This window comes from Anas platyrhynchos, chromosome 3 (genome assembly GCF_047663525.1).
Source record: "Anas platyrhynchos isolate ZD024472 breed Pekin duck chromosome 3, IASCAAS_PekinDuck_T2T, whole genome shotgun sequence".
Taxonomy (NCBI): Eukaryota; Metazoa; Chordata; class Aves; order Anseriformes; family Anatidae; genus Anas; species Anas platyrhynchos.
The window spans coordinates 106,525,283-106,542,009 of record NC_092589.1 but is presented as its reverse complement, the minus strand read 5'-3'; the positions used below and the strand labels follow the sequence as shown (position 1 = coordinate 106,542,009).

General features: G+C 38.8%; 1 long non-coding RNA gene across 1 annotated transcript in view; it reads left to right on the top strand.

The window, feature by feature from the left end:
• Window positions 1-259: 259 nt before the first annotated feature.
• LOC110354114 (uncharacterized) overlaps window positions 260-16,727 on the top strand; it is a 37,164-nt gene continuing 20,696 nt past the window's right edge. The window contains exons 1-2 of the long non-coding RNA XR_011808573.1: window positions 260-359; window positions 2,111-2,209. This is a non-coding gene — a long non-coding RNA (uncharacterized lncRNA). The remainder of the gene's footprint in view (window positions 360-2,110; window positions 2,210-16,727) is intronic.

Here is a 16,727-nt window from a genome sequence, read left to right as displayed (position 1 = left end):
TGGGTCAGGAACTAGGGACAGCAACAGGAAATTTTGGGATTTTTCTCCTCTAGAAAGCCTAGTAATTGAGCCTTCGTCAGAAGTGCTTACATAAAAGCCAGCATTGGTCTGGAAATGCAAAGTGCAGTTCAGTTATAGCTAAGGGCCAAAGTAACCAGGCAAGCTCAGATTTACATCACTACATTGCGCCAAGAGCACAGCTGCATCAAATTACTGTCTTCAAAACAGGAAGGACTGGAAGCTTGATTACAAGTGCTACAGAGACAATGAAACACAATCTCAACTTTACATCGTGTATGAGACGTGGTTGGTAGAAGGAGCTAGTCCATAGGGGAGAGGTTCTAGTTTTCTGCAAACAGGTCTGTATCAATGTACAAAACAAACTTCTTCTTCTTCTTCTTCTTCTTCTTCTTCTTCTTCTTCTTCTTCTTCTTCTATTTTGTCAAAAATAAGTCTATCCCTTATCTTTTGGAAAAATAGGCAACGTATAGGTTTTGTTCCACCTGTCTCAGTATGTGACCTGCTGATTTCTTAATTTGCATGCTGATGCTGTAATTTTAATTGCTCCTTGTGCAGGTAGGTGTCCCGACCGGCAAGACAACAGGTCCAGGGCCTTTGTGCTTTATTTTTCTTATAAATTAAAACTGCTCCTGAGCCCTCACATACAAGTTATTTTTTCTTTTTAAGAATGTATCCCAAATTACTTTCAAAAATGTTAAACCAATTATTGTTTAGCTATGCTATTTTGAGTACATCAAAAATTAGACTCTTCTAAGCAAACTGAATTTGGCCAGTTGAATCTAACTTCATTTTTATCTGCCATTGTTTGTTTGCGTTGTTATTATATTTTTGTTAGACTTTTGAGTGGTTGCCTAAGATTTCATTGTTTGTGCAGCATCTGAGATTGAATAAGGACGGAAGGCTAAAAATGAACTTTGGAAAATAAAAAATAATAGGAACACTTTAAAACAGTCAATCTCAGAAATGCTTTTTCCTCTGTATACCTCCAGATATCTTACCATTTCAAAGGTCCTTCCTTCCTTCCTTCCTCCCTCCCTCCCTTCCTTCCTTCCTCCCTCCCTCCCTTCCTTCCTTCCTCCCTTCCTCCCTTCCTCCCTTCCTCCCTTCCTCCCTTCCTCCCTTCCTCCCTTCCTTCCTTCCTTCCTTCCTTCCTTCCTTCCTTCCTTCCTTCCTCCCTCCCTCCCTCCCTCCCTTCCTTCCTTCCTTCCTTCCTTCCTTCCTTCCTTCCTTCCTTCCGTCCTTCCGTCCTTCCTTCCCTCCCTCCTTCCTTCCCTCCCTCCTTCCTTCCTTCCCTCCTTCCCTCTTTCCCTCCTTCCCTCCTTCCTTCCTTCTTTCTCTAAGGGGAGGGGGGAGGGTGGGGGGGAGGCTGTTGTGTGCTGGAAGGGTTGATGGCACTATTTCTGGTTTTCCCTGCTCTGAAACAGGAATCAGCTGCAGCTGGGTGGAACCATAGGCTTGTACCATGCAACTTCCTTTGCCCTATGGGAGCTGTGCAACTTGAAAAACTGCTTGCATCTTTCTACTCAATCTGTTTAAGCCTCCTGATTTTCTTCCTGGGCTTCTATTTCTCATTTAGCCTTGCATCCCTCATGGCTTTGTGATAATACTACACCAGTATCATCATCTGCTGCTGGTATGCCTATGCTTACTAGTTAACCATTTTACAAAGTAGGATATACCAAGGACATGGTACTAACTGTGGAGCCTATAGGGCTTTCCTTCCTGGCACAGACACTGCTGCAAAGCCTGCTAGAGAGAAGGCAGCTTCAGTTAATAGAAGCTGATGCTGCTCCAGCTACATCTTAACTACGCACAAAAGCCAGAACAAAGCCATCTCTGATATCAGATAGTCAATATTGAGACTGGAGTGTGGACACTGGAAAATTGCCATGAATGAGCACTGTGAGTAGTGTCTCATCTCACTCAATGTTAACTGCAATATCTACTGCTATATGATTGATTACATACAGAAAAATATTTAAATTACCTTCTGTCTTTGTAACACTTCAGGTTACATGTATTTTGTTAGCATTCAACACTCATTTTGTTTTTCTTTTTGTTTGTTTGTTTGTTTGTTTGTTTAATTCAGTGACTCTTTACTAGGCCCTGGTAATATTTCTCCTACGAAGATGCAGAATTTGCCAAAGCCAAGGAGTTTATTGCTGTGAGCTGGCTATGCTCAGTAAAGGTCTGTACAGTACACTACTGAACTTCATGTACTATAAGCCTTTTAAAGTGGAAATTTACTGTGGTGTCTCACCTTGAGGAGCAAACCAAAACAAACTCACTAGAACGGTAATTTAAAGACTGAACTTTAAAAGGAAGGGAGAGAAATAAACCTACCATTCCTTCTCCTAAATGGTTGGGATCATGTGAAAATCAATAAGCTGGCCTCTTTCTACATTTTTTTTTTCCTTTTAACACTGTAAATAGTCCAGCTAAAATGTTGTGCAACTGCTTTTAACCAGAACCTTCTGCAGGAAAACTGAGCACGGAGGTGAGATGGGGTCTTGGCCACAGCCCATCCCAGACAGAAAGGAGCTGCCACCTGCCCCCTGAGAACAGCAGATGTGGAGCAGCTTCAATGTGCATGGCTGTGGTCAATACAGAGTGGCTGAGGTCAAGAGTTCCGTCCAGCTCCCTCAGCCTGAATATTTGGCTTCATGCTCCCTGTTTACGTGAAACATGGGCAGATGTACTAGGAGCTCCCTGGCTGTCTCCATGGAGCAGCTCTGACCAAGGAAATGTGATCAGCAAGACAGACATCCCTGACTGCTGCACAAATTTACACTTCTTTTAAAGGTATATTTATAATGAGTTCATTATATCCAACAAGTCCAGCTCCAAGTTTTGTAGCTGTTCTGTGTTACAACAAGAAGCAGCACTCTATCCAAAACCCACAATGTGGAGCTGCATGCCTCATAAAGTCCAGAGGACTTGTCCTAGGAAACTATCAAAGAACAGATCTGGCCCAGCTGCAGAGGTAAAGGAAATGTGTTCTTCTGACAAGAGATGTTGAAACAGGGGGAAAAAGCAGAGGCTCAGGGCTTGAGCAGGAAACTTCAGAGGCCAAGAATTGCTTGACTGGCAGGGAGGATCTAGAGTCATCCTGCCAGCTGGGAGAGGGACTGTATTGCATTGGAATGTCCCTGTTTGGAAAAAGAGGTTTTCCTGAACTTGGATGATCTTGAACAGGGTTATTCATTCATGTTTGAGTGTGTATGATGGGATCAGCAAATTTGCCAACTTTTTAAAACCAATTTTCTTAATAAATCATTCACTGACATTCAAGCTCTTCTCAAGAACATAGCAAAGGTGTTGTGAGTCATCAGGAGACGTGTCCCAGTTTCAGGATAGAATTTCTGGTTGAAATTTTAAGAATTGAGAGTCCAAAATTGACTGATTAGTGTATAGAACATTTACTGAGATAAGTAAAAACAAGATTTATGACTCCAAAGGAAATCTGAATTGGTGTCCCTGTGTTTCAGCAAACACTTTACTTATTGGAACATTTGTCAGTCTGGGAACTCCTCCTTTGAGGAAAAATTGTTCAGATCTGGTTTTGGTTAAGTATAAAATGGATTTATTTATTTATGTATTTATTTTAATAACACTTTAAAAGTTTGGGATGGGTAAGGAGTTGTTTTTCTGCTCAGTTCCACTGATATGCTTGCTCCCAGTGTATCCCACAGAGGCTGCAGATGAGAAGCATCCTTCTACCAGTCTTTCTAAATGAACAAAAGCAATTTTTGAGACTTTGTGTTTTAGAAGAATCACACGGGCTCTTTCCTTACTCTGTTCTTCCATCCTAGACACAAACAATTAAAATCTAAAGCAGTAAATCTGGGCAGAGCACCAGTGCTCACTCCAGCAAGTACCTTCTCAATATGCTCTGACCTGTATGCAAGGCTGGCAGAAGTACTTCTGGAATCACTTTGTAGCTTGTTTTACACCCAGGTGCCTTGCTTTTCACTGAAAGCCTGGTATAAACTCTTTTGATCATGTAAATACTCATGTGAGAAACTGGAAAACTGCTATTTAAGAGGAAAATGACTGTCTTACGAAGATTTCTGTCAAACTATTTGTTGCTATAGTTCTCTGTGATACTTTTTTAAAGGGAAAGGTAATACAAAATTTTAAACATATTTTTAGTTATTCCCCCCCCCCCCCCCCCCCATGTCTAATTGTAAGATAATGGTGTTAACAGCTGAAAAAGGGGAGAGCTGTTCACAGTTTTGGGAAACTGATGCGCCTTATGGAGCTTTCACAAGAACAATACCTTTTTGTGTGTGTGTGTTTTAAATGCTTTCATTCAAAAAAAAAAAAAATGCACCTTTAAAAGAAAACCACTGAGCAAACTAACTTTCCTCCCAGGGCAATGGAAAATGGCTATTTTAATAAGAAGCAAACATAAATCATTTGTGTTCATTCATGTCTGTATATTGTTTCTGAATGCCAAAAATTACTTAAGAACTATTTCCTGAAGTTTAAAAAAAAAAAAAAAAGGAAAAGAAAAAAGAAAAACATCATCAGAGGCATCATTCTCATTTCTGTGAAATGTAGCTGTTTCTGTCATGCTATTGACAAATTTATGTTGATAGCACTGAGGAAAAGGATGTATTTTCAAATAGTGAGGGAGGAAATACTACTGCTACTGTTGTTTATGAGTCACACAGACAGTGGTTAGGGGAAGTAAAGTGTGTTCTGTCCTGGCTTGTTATTGCCACTGGGAAGCTGTGGTATAGCTGTATGTTGGGAGAAGGATTACCCCAAGCCATAATGGATCCCTGGTGGTAAATCGAACATTGTGTAAGGGATGAGAATTAGGCTCCAAAGATGTAACAAAGAGAGCTTAGGTCATAAAGACTGTATAGCCACTGCAAACACTGGAAGTGTAAGAATCTGAATAAAAAATAATTGATGATTCAGTTTATGTAGAGCTGAGCCCAATAATAACAATAATGAAATGGCGTTCTTTATCAGAGCATATTATACACTGGTCATACAAATGATTTACTTGGCCGTTTTCTGGTCCTTTCCTCTGGAGGTTTGTTTTGTTTGTGTTAACTCTTTAGGACAGGGATTATGCGGTTTATTGCCCCAGAATGGAGATTGCTTGGAGCTGAAGGACGAGGCACACTAAAACTTCACCTTAAGAGCTGGAAGGATTATTAATATTGTTTACTTCCTATAGAAACAGCTTCTTCCTTCAAAGTGGAGGGTGCTTCTCTAATTCATGCCTTTGGACAAGGCAACAAAAATAGAGTGAGAAATAAAAGTGTCCTTCTGCAAGCAAGTTTTGCAGCTGGGTTCATCCCTGTGCCACTGTGCTCCCGGTGGAGTGGCCATGGAGCAGAGCTGCTGTGTGAGGGATGCTCAGTTCCAAGCCATTAGGATTTGCTTTTTCCTCAGCTTATTTCCTTAGTAAATTAAACTGTAATTGCAGTACACAGATGGATAGCATCATGTTTATTTGCTTGCTTACATTCATTCCTATCTGTCAGCCAGGCAGCAGGCAGGAAGGCTGCCTTCTTGCTGTGGCCTGGATGTTTATTCTGGCCTAGTGAGACCTCTCCAAGACAGACTGGGTAACCAAAAGGGTCTGAACACACTGAGTAGGGAAAAACCTGCACTGATCAGGAATGTACCTGTCTGCAGCACAAGAAGAGGTTCCTGAGAAGGGCAGGGAAGCAATGTCTGCACTGAGGAGGTGAGAGAGACATCTGTTTCCTGTGGACCAGGAAGGGATGAGGTAGTTTATTGCAGCTTTGGAAGCTACTGGAAATTGTTGGATAGTGTAAAGACTAGAGAGGAGTCCTCCTACCTCCAAGGTAGGGAGAGAGGGCACTTAAGATTTCTGAGTAATTTTTTTGCCTTGGGCAGATGAATTTCTCATTTTTAAAAGGTTGTTTGGGGTCACATAAAATATATCTGTAGTGACTGGATGTCTTTTTAGGTGCTTTCTGGAAGGCAAACCTTCTGGCATGTTAAGCCAGAGCTGCCTCCACAGAATCATGAACACAGGGACTGCTTCCAGCAGGTCAGCTTGCTAGAGCAAGACATCATCTGTTAACCACATGTAGGACCCGTAATGGAAGAGTATGCTTTGTTTTCAGCATCAACAAGCCTCCTCTGATGTCCCTTTAAATGTAGGTGTAGAGCAAGTCTGAGCAGATTAACACACAACCACAAGGATGTCAGATGACTGTAAGAATCTGCTGCTCATCTGGCAAAAGCTGAAAGATCATGGGGAAAAGATCTGAGGGAAGGGAGCTGTTAGATGTGAGCTAATATTTCTCTTACTTAATAAAACTGTGCCTAGAAAAAGTGGGAAGGAACTACTAGAAACAGGGAGATTCGGTGGAGAATGAAGCCACCTGTCCCTTTGATGAGGGAGTGGTTGGTTTATGGATTGTGTTTTATTTTGGACTTTGTTGCTACAACTCCTATGCAGTGTTTGGATGAGAGATCTTGATAGCATTTGAGCAGTGATTTTTAACCATTCCAGGGGGATTTAGAGATGCCAGCAGTCTTCAGAGATCCCTCCTGCAGTAACTGGAACTGTGTTACCATTTCAAAATCAAATTTATGCCCAGAGAGACATGAAAATTGTGACCTGTTGGGATCAATAGAAAATCAGGTCACAGCTGAATAAAGTTCTCAAAAAGTTTCAATTATTACTTGCTCGAACCCCTCTCTAGCCTGAGGCCAACTCTATCAGCATTTTCTCAGGATGGGGAAGCTATAAGCAGCATACTGTAAGACAGTTCTGCTGTGATTAGATGTAAGGAAATACAGGGCTGTCGGCTGTCAGGGCACTGCTGGTATTTTAATTTGAAGTGTCACTCAGTCTCCTTGAGTTGCTTTGTGTTGGTACTGAATAAAATAGGATATGAATGAATTTTGAGAAAAGAGACACGTTGATCAGTGTGTTGGGATCAGCTTGGAAAGAGTCACTGAATTTAGGGAACCCAGTCTGACTTCTCTAGCCAGACCAACTGTGTCCATGTGATGTCCCTTCATCCTCACCTCCCTGAGACACTTATTGTTGCACCAAGCAGTTGTCTGTGCAAGGACTGGCATAGTTTGATTCACACTGAATCACATAAAAACTGATTTAATGAAGTGTCCCTAGATCTTCTGTGTATTACTGAGGCAGGTTTTTTTCCACTTGCCTGGGGCTTTCTGAAAAGGCTCAATTGCTTTTTCACCTGAATTCTTTTCTAGCTTATTCTCCTAGTATTGCTTCCTAATGAACCTGTGACATTTATTCCCATATCTTTCCACCTGCTCTTCCCTAACTTCCTCTCTTTCCCGAGCTGAAATTTGAACATTTTCTTTACTAGGTAAAAGAGAAAAAAATATAGAAAGACTTAACACTTCCCAGAGCTAGCAACTGCAGGTTCTTTTAATTTTTTTTATTATGACAATATGTCAGATTCTTGTACTTCCCTGGCTCCCAGTGGAAATACTAGGCTCCAAGGAGACAGAAAGAGGGGTATAAAGAAGGAAGGCATTTACTTTTAGCAATGATTTTTCTAATGAGAGTTTTTAGTGATGACATTAACAAACTGTTCTCTTGAAGAATTTCCTGGGGGCTTCGATGTCACTACACATAACATCAGCTAGGTGACAAGCTCTCCCCATCACCTCTGTCACGGCAGGAATGGCAGGAGTGGGATTGCGCTCTGGTCTTTGGCAGAGGGATGCTGAATGCTGAGTGAGGGGAGAAGCATGGCAACTTTCTTCTAGGTGATTGTTTACATCTTGTAATTCTTATTTTTGGTACAAGGGATATCAGAAAACTTAAACAAACAAGAGAATCATATTCAGGGACTTAAAGATTTTTGCAAAGCTTAATTAAACTTCTAAATCTTAGCTCTAGACAGTTAAGCATTGCAATAGGTAAGATGAAGCGTGGAGAAGTCAAGGGACTAATTCAAGGTCAGTGACAGAGTCATGAGTAGCCCCTGGGGGTTTCACTTTGCTCTGCTGCTGGCGTAAATCATTGACAGTAATTCCAGTCTGGCCAGCAGATTTTCCCCCAGTCTGAGGCCGGTGAGAGCAGGGAACTTGCTTTGAATATGAGCCGTCCTTGTCTGGCCAGCAGACAGCCTTTAGCTCCTGATGGTAATTGTTTTATGTATTTAATTATCATATAGCCCTATGTCATCACAACAAATAGGGTAACCTATAGTTTGGCTGAGAAAAGATAAAGACAAGCTGGAAAAGCTGATGCTGAAAAAGAATACCCAAATTTGCAAGTGGGCCAACAGGGTGTCAATTTACCTGTCTGCATACTCTTTCTAGGGAACACATCAGGGAAACAAATGGTTAAATAAAAAGACACCAAATTCAAAAACTTGGAAAAAAATGTTTATAAAAACCAAACACCCAGTGAGTTTGTCAGCAATCCTCTGACCAGTCTATCATCAGTCTAGCAAAAACAATAAAACTGCCTGAATCTTTCTGTAGATCAGGTGTGGGTCCTCTAAAGGAGGAACTCCTCAGACAGCCTCCCAGCTTGCCCAGGGGACCGGGCACGGACACAAGTGTGCAGTCCTGCAGGGGCTCATATCATGATTATCCCTTGGCATTTTGGGGGCTGCCTGTCATTTTGATTGAGGCATATTTCTCAAAAGAGCTTCCAAGATCTATTTTGCTTTCTATCCTAATTGTATAATCTTCAGAGTATCAGACCTTTACAGTCTGAGAAACCCAATTTCCATCTAGCTTTACTCGTGATACTTATCATGAACCATAGATTAACAAGTGATTAAAATTGCACTACAGCAGGCATGTAAGTGTAAATCTGAATGATGCATGATTACTCTGAGCCAGCAGACATGTACAAATAATTGGCCTTTAAAGTTCATTAGTCAGTTTTATTACAAATAGTGCATTTGCATGATGTTTGTAAATTTATGCACCAGTGGGCATAAGTGATGACAGCATTCCTCTGAATAGGCAAAGCAATTACAAAAAGCACATCCGCTATTTGAAATGCCAACGCAGAACACTTGTTTCAATAATTGGTCATAGGGTTTTAGTCCTGGAAGTGAGAGCCGTTACACTCTTTAGTTACAGCAAGTGGCATACACAGGCAGAGTATCCCAGCATGCTGAACAAATTGTTTTTGCCATTGATTCACCCCCACTCAGTATGTCTGAATTAGAAGTAGAAAGCTTTTGAATGGGATGCTGTTAGATTTACCTTCTCCTTTGGATGCTGAAGAGCCTCTCTCAGGCTGTCGCAGGGGTTTTAGTTATATAGTGCTATTCTCTATATGTGAATCCAATAAGAACTGAAAGATAATTGGGGAGATAGTAGAGGTTATAGTGTCATTAGTACTGATCTGCTCCTCTCTTGGCTTGATGAGAAGATTAGTAGTGAAGGTAAAGATGAAAACCATTTGGAGAAGGATGTGGACTAAGCTGTTAGGTACTGAGAGAAGACACACCCCATCACCCCCATCACCCTGCTATTTTTTTAAGCTTTAATGGTATTTTTAATCTATGCACATCTGCTTTTACACCTCAAGGAAATGACCAGAAATGTCTTTGTCGATTAAAAATTAAATAGGAGATAAGATCCATGTGTAATTACACTGAAGTGTTGCATGCCTGTGCTGCCTCCAGATAAGGACTGCTGCAACATGCTTTCCATTTACAGATTATCCATGATTCCCAGCTAAGAAGCTGTGTACTTTGGGATACCAGAACCAATACGGTGCTGTGAACTTGAATCTGTTTCCCCATTGTTTGCTCCTCTCTACTCCAATATGAGACAATTAACACACCATATGTTGCTTTCTTCATTAGCCAGTGCAGTTGCAGCACACCTAAACACTGTGCATAACATCTTGTTTTATGCACTCGCACACAGCTGCATTAATAAAACCTGAGGAGGCAGGTGTGTGTATGCGCATATATATTTATATATAGATGTATGCAGGCATGCATGGCAGTTCAGTTATAGGAATGGTAAACACTCACAGCAGGAACAAACCAATGATGAGTGAACCATAAAAGCTTCATCTGAGAGAAACTTATAAAGACTTGAAGGGTGCTTTGAAAGCAAATGATATGTTCCTAAAATTTCCATTATTTCACTATAATGACAAAAAAGTCTTCTATTAGGTTAAAGATCTAGTAGCATTCTGCAGTGTGTAGAGAATTTCTCACATTACCAAACCAAATACATCCTGTTCCAGTTAAATTGCTTCACTGTTTATATTCATTAAATTTTGAACTCTAATACAGAAAACTTCCAACAACAGGAAACATATGAGTTTTGAGTGCAAATTCTTTAACTCATTATAACACAGAAACCTGAGAAACACTAGCCTGTGCTAGATTTTGTTCTCTTCTTACCACATGCTCCCCCTGGTCTAACTGTCAGATAGACAATAACAAGAAATAGTGGCACAAGGCATCACATCAAAAAACACTCATGAAAGTTGGAAATTTGGTGTTGGTCACATGGTATCCCAGAATTTACCTCTGACAGTTAAAGTGATCACTTTAGGACAGCTTCTTGTCCACTAATGCCTTCACTAATTAAGTTCCGTGGCGGCTGTCCTGGTGTAGCTTGCACTTTGTTCCCATGTGGTCTATAATGAAATAGTAGGAGTTTGCCCTTTCTGAGCAAATATATATATTTATTATTTATATATATATATATATATACCCCTGTCAGGGTAACCCATGGGAAGTCACCATTCAGTACAAGGGTGATTTTTTCAGTCTAAGTCTCCATCTGATCAAACCCCAGTCTCCACCTCATCAAACTACTGCACAGTCGAACGTGCTCCAAGTAGAAAATGGAGGCTAGGTGCCCCAAGTACAGAAATGATGTAAGCATCCTGTGCAAAGTGATGCAGCAGTGAAGGATCACAGTTCAAATGGTTGCACAGCATTGCCTGAAGTGCGTTCTGGATAAGAAAGGTTGATAAATTGATGCTTAAGCCTGTTGATGTTCAACTGCAATACCAAATCTGGGTATAGAAAATGAATGTCGTCTCTTTTACAAAAGAAAATGCTTTACTTGGGCATGAATCATGGCTGTTGTGGCTAAAGGGTGACATTACATATTACTGTACATTTTGTGTTTTCACCACAAGGGAACAGATACGTATTAGAACAGATACAAACACAGCTGAAAAATGCAGGCTCTCATTTCAGATACTTTGAGTGGTATCACACTGGGTGATCATCACCAGCAAGGAAAATCTTCTGTCTTTATTACCTTTCAAGGTTTTTTCAAAAGGATGGACTTTTTTTAATTGCATGGTAGCTCTTATAGTAACAAAACTAAAAGGTATATATATATATTTATTATTTTTTATTTTTATTTTTAAGCCAGGCTTTTATAAACACCAGTCTTTGCAAAGAATCTGATGTAGGTTGTCAAAATACATATGGAAACCATATACAGTGAATCATTTCAAGCTGACGTTGAAGTTATCTCTTAAGATATTAAAAAAATCTCTCTTGTAAAGTTGCTATAACAGTTTGTGTTTTTACTTGTTTTACTGTAGGCTGCTGTTAGTTTATTCTCTCATGTGGTAGTTGTTTTCTAATCCTAACTTTTCATCAGAGGGAAAGGCTCTTTTCTCCTGCTCAGGGGAAGGATTTTGTCTTGTGAAAGCACAATGAGCATCATAGTCTCACCTGTCACATAGATAAATTTTTATCCAGGTAGAACTGAATTTCAGCAGTGTAGATGGGCATTCAGAAGTATTTTATTTTTTAATTTATTTGTTTTTAAGGAGAACTTTCTCTAAAAGGCTTCTTCAAGGAAAACAGCAGCTATAGGAAGACAAAAAAAAAAGGAGATTAAAGAGACGTGCTTTGAGTATCCAAAAGCTAGACTGCATTTAGGTCAGTTTGTGAAGGTTGCATTTCATCATGAAAACCTTCTGCTATACACAACTATCTGTTTAAGAAGTTTTTTCATGAAACAGATCATACACCGTGGCTGTATATAGCTTACCAAATTTTGGCAGGATGTGTGGAAGGCAAAGCCAGTATTAGTAGAAATATGAACAATGAAGTAACCCATCAAATACTTTTCTCTGTGAAATACATTAACCATGAGTTGTGGCATTCCTGATAGGTTTGGATGCTACATTTGTTGCTTAGGAAAAAATCTTTTTCTCCTCTTTCTAAGTGCACCACACTTTATTTCCTGCTATTTAGTAACACCCTCAAGTACACTGTTAATCTCAATGAATACTTATCATTCTCAAGGAACTAACTCTTTTCCATATAGCTCTCTTAAAACACACAGTGCTAGCAAAGAAAAGAGCTTAATTTACCGCTATCATCCTCATTTAAAGAGTCTTTTAATGTCTTCACAGTTGCCCTGTCAGGAATTTTCAAAGCCTTAAGCTGCTTTACCTTTACCTGTCAAAATGAAAACAAACACACAAATCGTTTTTTAGTGACTTTACCAGCTCTTTCTTTTTCAAGCAAAACCCTGCCATGTGCTACACTTCCAACTGCCTAAACAAAAACTGTTGGACAGAGGGTGACTGTGTGGCATTTGCCCTCCAGACCTTCCAGAGTATCAGACTGTGGGTCTGCTCACTGTGCCCTGGCCAAGGGCAACCGACGGGACTGCCAGACCCAGAATAAAATAACCGCACAGCAACTTGGATTTCTGACAGAAAACCAAAACAAAGGCAATTTGGTTTTCATTGCCTTAAAGCCTTTAACTTGAAATGGGAAGCTGGGGAGAAGAGATAGGGATGGTGGGAGGAACTGAGGAACTACACGTCTAAACATGTTACCTGGACCTTAGATGCATCCTCCACCAGTGATAGGATGCTCTTCTCAGCAAATCCACCCTTGGTCTTGCTACAGCCAAAGTCAAACAGTATTATAAGCTCACATCATACCACTTAGTTCTAATGTTATGCAGATTTATTTTTTTTTTAAATTGTAAATTAGCTTTATTTAGAGTGTTTGCACATATACAAAAAAATGCAGTATTGTTTCATATCTATCTATAGATCTCTCTCTCTACATTTTATTTTATTTTATTTTATTTTATTTTATTTTATTTTATTTTATTTTATTTTATTTTATTTTATTTTATTTTTACAACTGCCCACAATGTTTTTCAGATAAACCTGTAGGGATAGAATGGGAGCCAATGGGCCTGGCTCCAGACTTAGGCAGTCTGGTTATTAAGGGGTGAAGGAAAGTTTTTTTACAAACTTCAGTAAACAGCTACTTTAGCTAATAGTCCAGAGTCTTGATTATTCACCCCATTGTGACTTACACTGATTTCAGGGAGGGATGTATTATATCCAGACTGAAGGCAGGAGGTTATGTTTCTGCTGAACTCAACAAAAGGTGGATTGTGCCCTTGTAGTATAGTTGCTTTGAATAGAATCTGGACCCATATGTTGAAACTGTTCTGGTCTCTAATTAAAGACTAGTATCTCTGCACTGCACACTGAGTTATTTCGAGGCAGTGAGAATGCCACAGCAGGGAGTGTACTTGGAGAGCTGGTGCTGAAGGCCTTGTTACACCCTGCATTAAAGACATGTGAGTTACTTGGAAAGCTTCAACTTCACCTGAAACTGTTCTTTTTTATTATTACTAAAAATAAAATAAAATAAAATAAAATAAAATAAAATAAAATAAAATAAAATAAAATAAAATAAAATAAAATAAAATAAAATAAAATAAAATAATAAAAAGAGCTTTTCAATAATAAAATCTTTTGGGATCAGGTGGTTTTGAAGCAGATTTAACTCATCTTTGAAATAAAGCAAATAAAATGTAGGAACAGGGTAAGAGTCTCAAGGGGATTTAGGTGCTGCTAACATAAAAGCATCTAATTATACTGATTCTTTTTCCTAGATCAGCAAGAGTCATAGGTCCAAATTCTCCATTCTTGCAGAAAAATTCTGTTATCCTTCCTTCTTTCTCTATCCCTGCAATCACATGCACAGTCTTTCATGTGGGCCACTTGTAAATAGAGCCAATGTCATGGCTTCTGTCCATTCATAGAGCCTGAAAGGTGTCAAGATCTTCTAGTCTGACTTCCTGACTGTCACAAGCTCCTTCAAGACATTAGGAATCTACAGGTCCCAGTAAAGCAAGACTTTCATAGGTACACCCTCTGGAATACATTTAGCATGTATTTAAAGATATAATGGGTAAACTCATACTGTCTATATCTAGTGACCAAAGGGAATTCCAGTCAGAGCTGCAGTCAAATGCAAAAGGTGCAGAGAATACTTCATCTGATGTGCAAACTTTTTCTAGCCTACCCTTATATGATCTCAGTATCAAATGGCTAATGATACTTGAGGTAAATCCCAAGGGAATCAAGGGAATAAATTGTTTGCTTCAACAGTTATTTTATTTTTCTTTTCTTACAGGTTAAAGGAGATTTCAGTATTTAGCTTTAGGGAAAGTAAAATATTATTTTCAACCTATCTTCAGCCTTCTTTCAGTCATTTTGGAAAATGAAGTGGAGATCTTTGTGTCAGCACAAGATAAGTTGCTCAATCCTTGAAACATTTGAGCTGTGTGGGTTAGATTGGTGTAATCTGTCATTTTGAAGATAACTTCCTGATCAGCCTCACTTGCTACATAGGTTCACAGAATGGTAGAGGTGTGTGTAAACTAGATTACTTATGGAGAAATTAATGTTGGAGATTCGCCCCAGTTGCATGTGAAGTATTCTCTAGCTCATTTTGGGGACATCAGGTTCAAAATTCTCCTTCAGACAGCTTCAAAACACATGCATATTTGGATATTTGATCCAGAAAATCTTAAATCTAGTCAAAAGAAAAATGCTGGAACACTGTATCATACAGGTATTGGCATCAGCAAGAACTACTTTGATATAATGAGCCAATATGGTTGTCCCACATTACCCATGATCACATTTGTGGCTCTTTTATAATTCTTCTTCATCTTTCAGGATCCTTTTTGATCCTAGAATGCAAGGCTAAGGACAAAATACAGACATACTCTGTATGTCAAAACAGGATCAGTTACACTTGTACAAAAGTGCTGGTAGCTGATTTTTTTTTTTAATTTATTATTATTATTTATTTTTTATGTTGTTTTGATTTTATTTATGTATTTATTTTTCAAATTTAACAGTGAGAAATTATTCCATAATTTCATATAGAAAAAAGCAAGAACATCAGAATTGTATTGCACATTCTTGTACTCATCTTCCTAAACCTAGTTCTTTTTCTTTCATAACACAGTCCTGTTAATTATACTTGTCACTGTATTGTAGTAAGAACTTCTGTTGAATTTTTCTCCACTGTGTCACTGAGCTTCACTGTGTTTATCCTAATTTGCAAGGTAGAGCATAAAGAGTGTTTTGTCAGAAGGGACTACAGTTACCCCACTGTGCAGGTTCCTACATTTTAGCTCTGCCTTTATTCATTTTCTGCACCTGATGTTGTGCTATCAATACACATTTTCTAAGGCAACTGTTTTTACCAACCGACAGATGCTTGATTAAAATGGTTAAGTAGCATTTGACAGAGGACTGGTCCGTACAGTTTACCATACAGGTGCACAGACAAGAAATGTCTACTCATGCTAGTCTTTAATTACTTGTTTTATATAATTGCATTTATTACGAAAGAATAGTAGACAACTACTTATTTTTTCACTGTATTCCAGAAGAAGAATATTTGTCCCTGGAAGGCTACTAAAATTTACTTCTGTTTAAAAATATCACACATTGAGAAAGTTAACATCATCAGACAGCCCGAGTGACCTGCTTATGTATGGACTAAAACCTACATAAGGAATAAATTGCATTTAAAATTAAAAATGCCCAAAGAGCATTATCATTCTTGTTTGCAGCACCAGAACATAATCATCAATCTTTGTCAGGAAATTATAGCACACTGATCTTAATATTGTCCTTGTAAAACAAAAATCTGAACTCTGCAGTGCTAAAAGTGCTGGATCTCTCATCTTCATTGTCTTTCTACATACTCTAGTCTGTGTTTTGTAATTTTATTATTATTATTATTTATTTTAGATTTTTATTTACCTGAGATCTGCACTTCATTCTTTTTCCTGGGCCACCCCTGTGTGCCTCAGTTTGGCTGATGGCAAGAAATGAAGAAAATTCTATATGCAGGGACATGAGATTATTTTCTTCCCTGTATGATCACAAGAACAATTATGCTTTAAATTCTTTGTTTCTTGGATACTTGCAAGATGAATTTAAATGGATAAAATATAACTGGAATCCATGAGCTTGCTTGATTTTGCTTTATCCTTCTTTCTCATGTCACTTGAATCAAAATTCCTGAAAATAATCAATCTTATGGAATACCTAGGTTAGGTTGTGTTTGGATTTGCTTTTTCATGGAAGTCTTCTGGTTTTCCATGTCCTTACTAACAACAATAACTGAAAGTGACACTGGATCATTTCTTTCCAAGTCTATAATATAGCAATGACTTTTAATTACAGTCAGCCATTCCTAAATATGTCGCTTCCTTACTGTGTGCTTTCCCACAAAAGCAAATTGTGTCTTTCATGACAATGCATTCTTTTATATGACTCTATTTTCACTTGGCTTGTAAATATTACTTGCAGCACAAAAGATCCTATGGTCCTATTTCAGCAAGATTCTTGTATTAGGTGTGTGGTAGTTATCAAATAAATTGATGGTATTTCACAGAACAAGGCTGCATGCTCATGC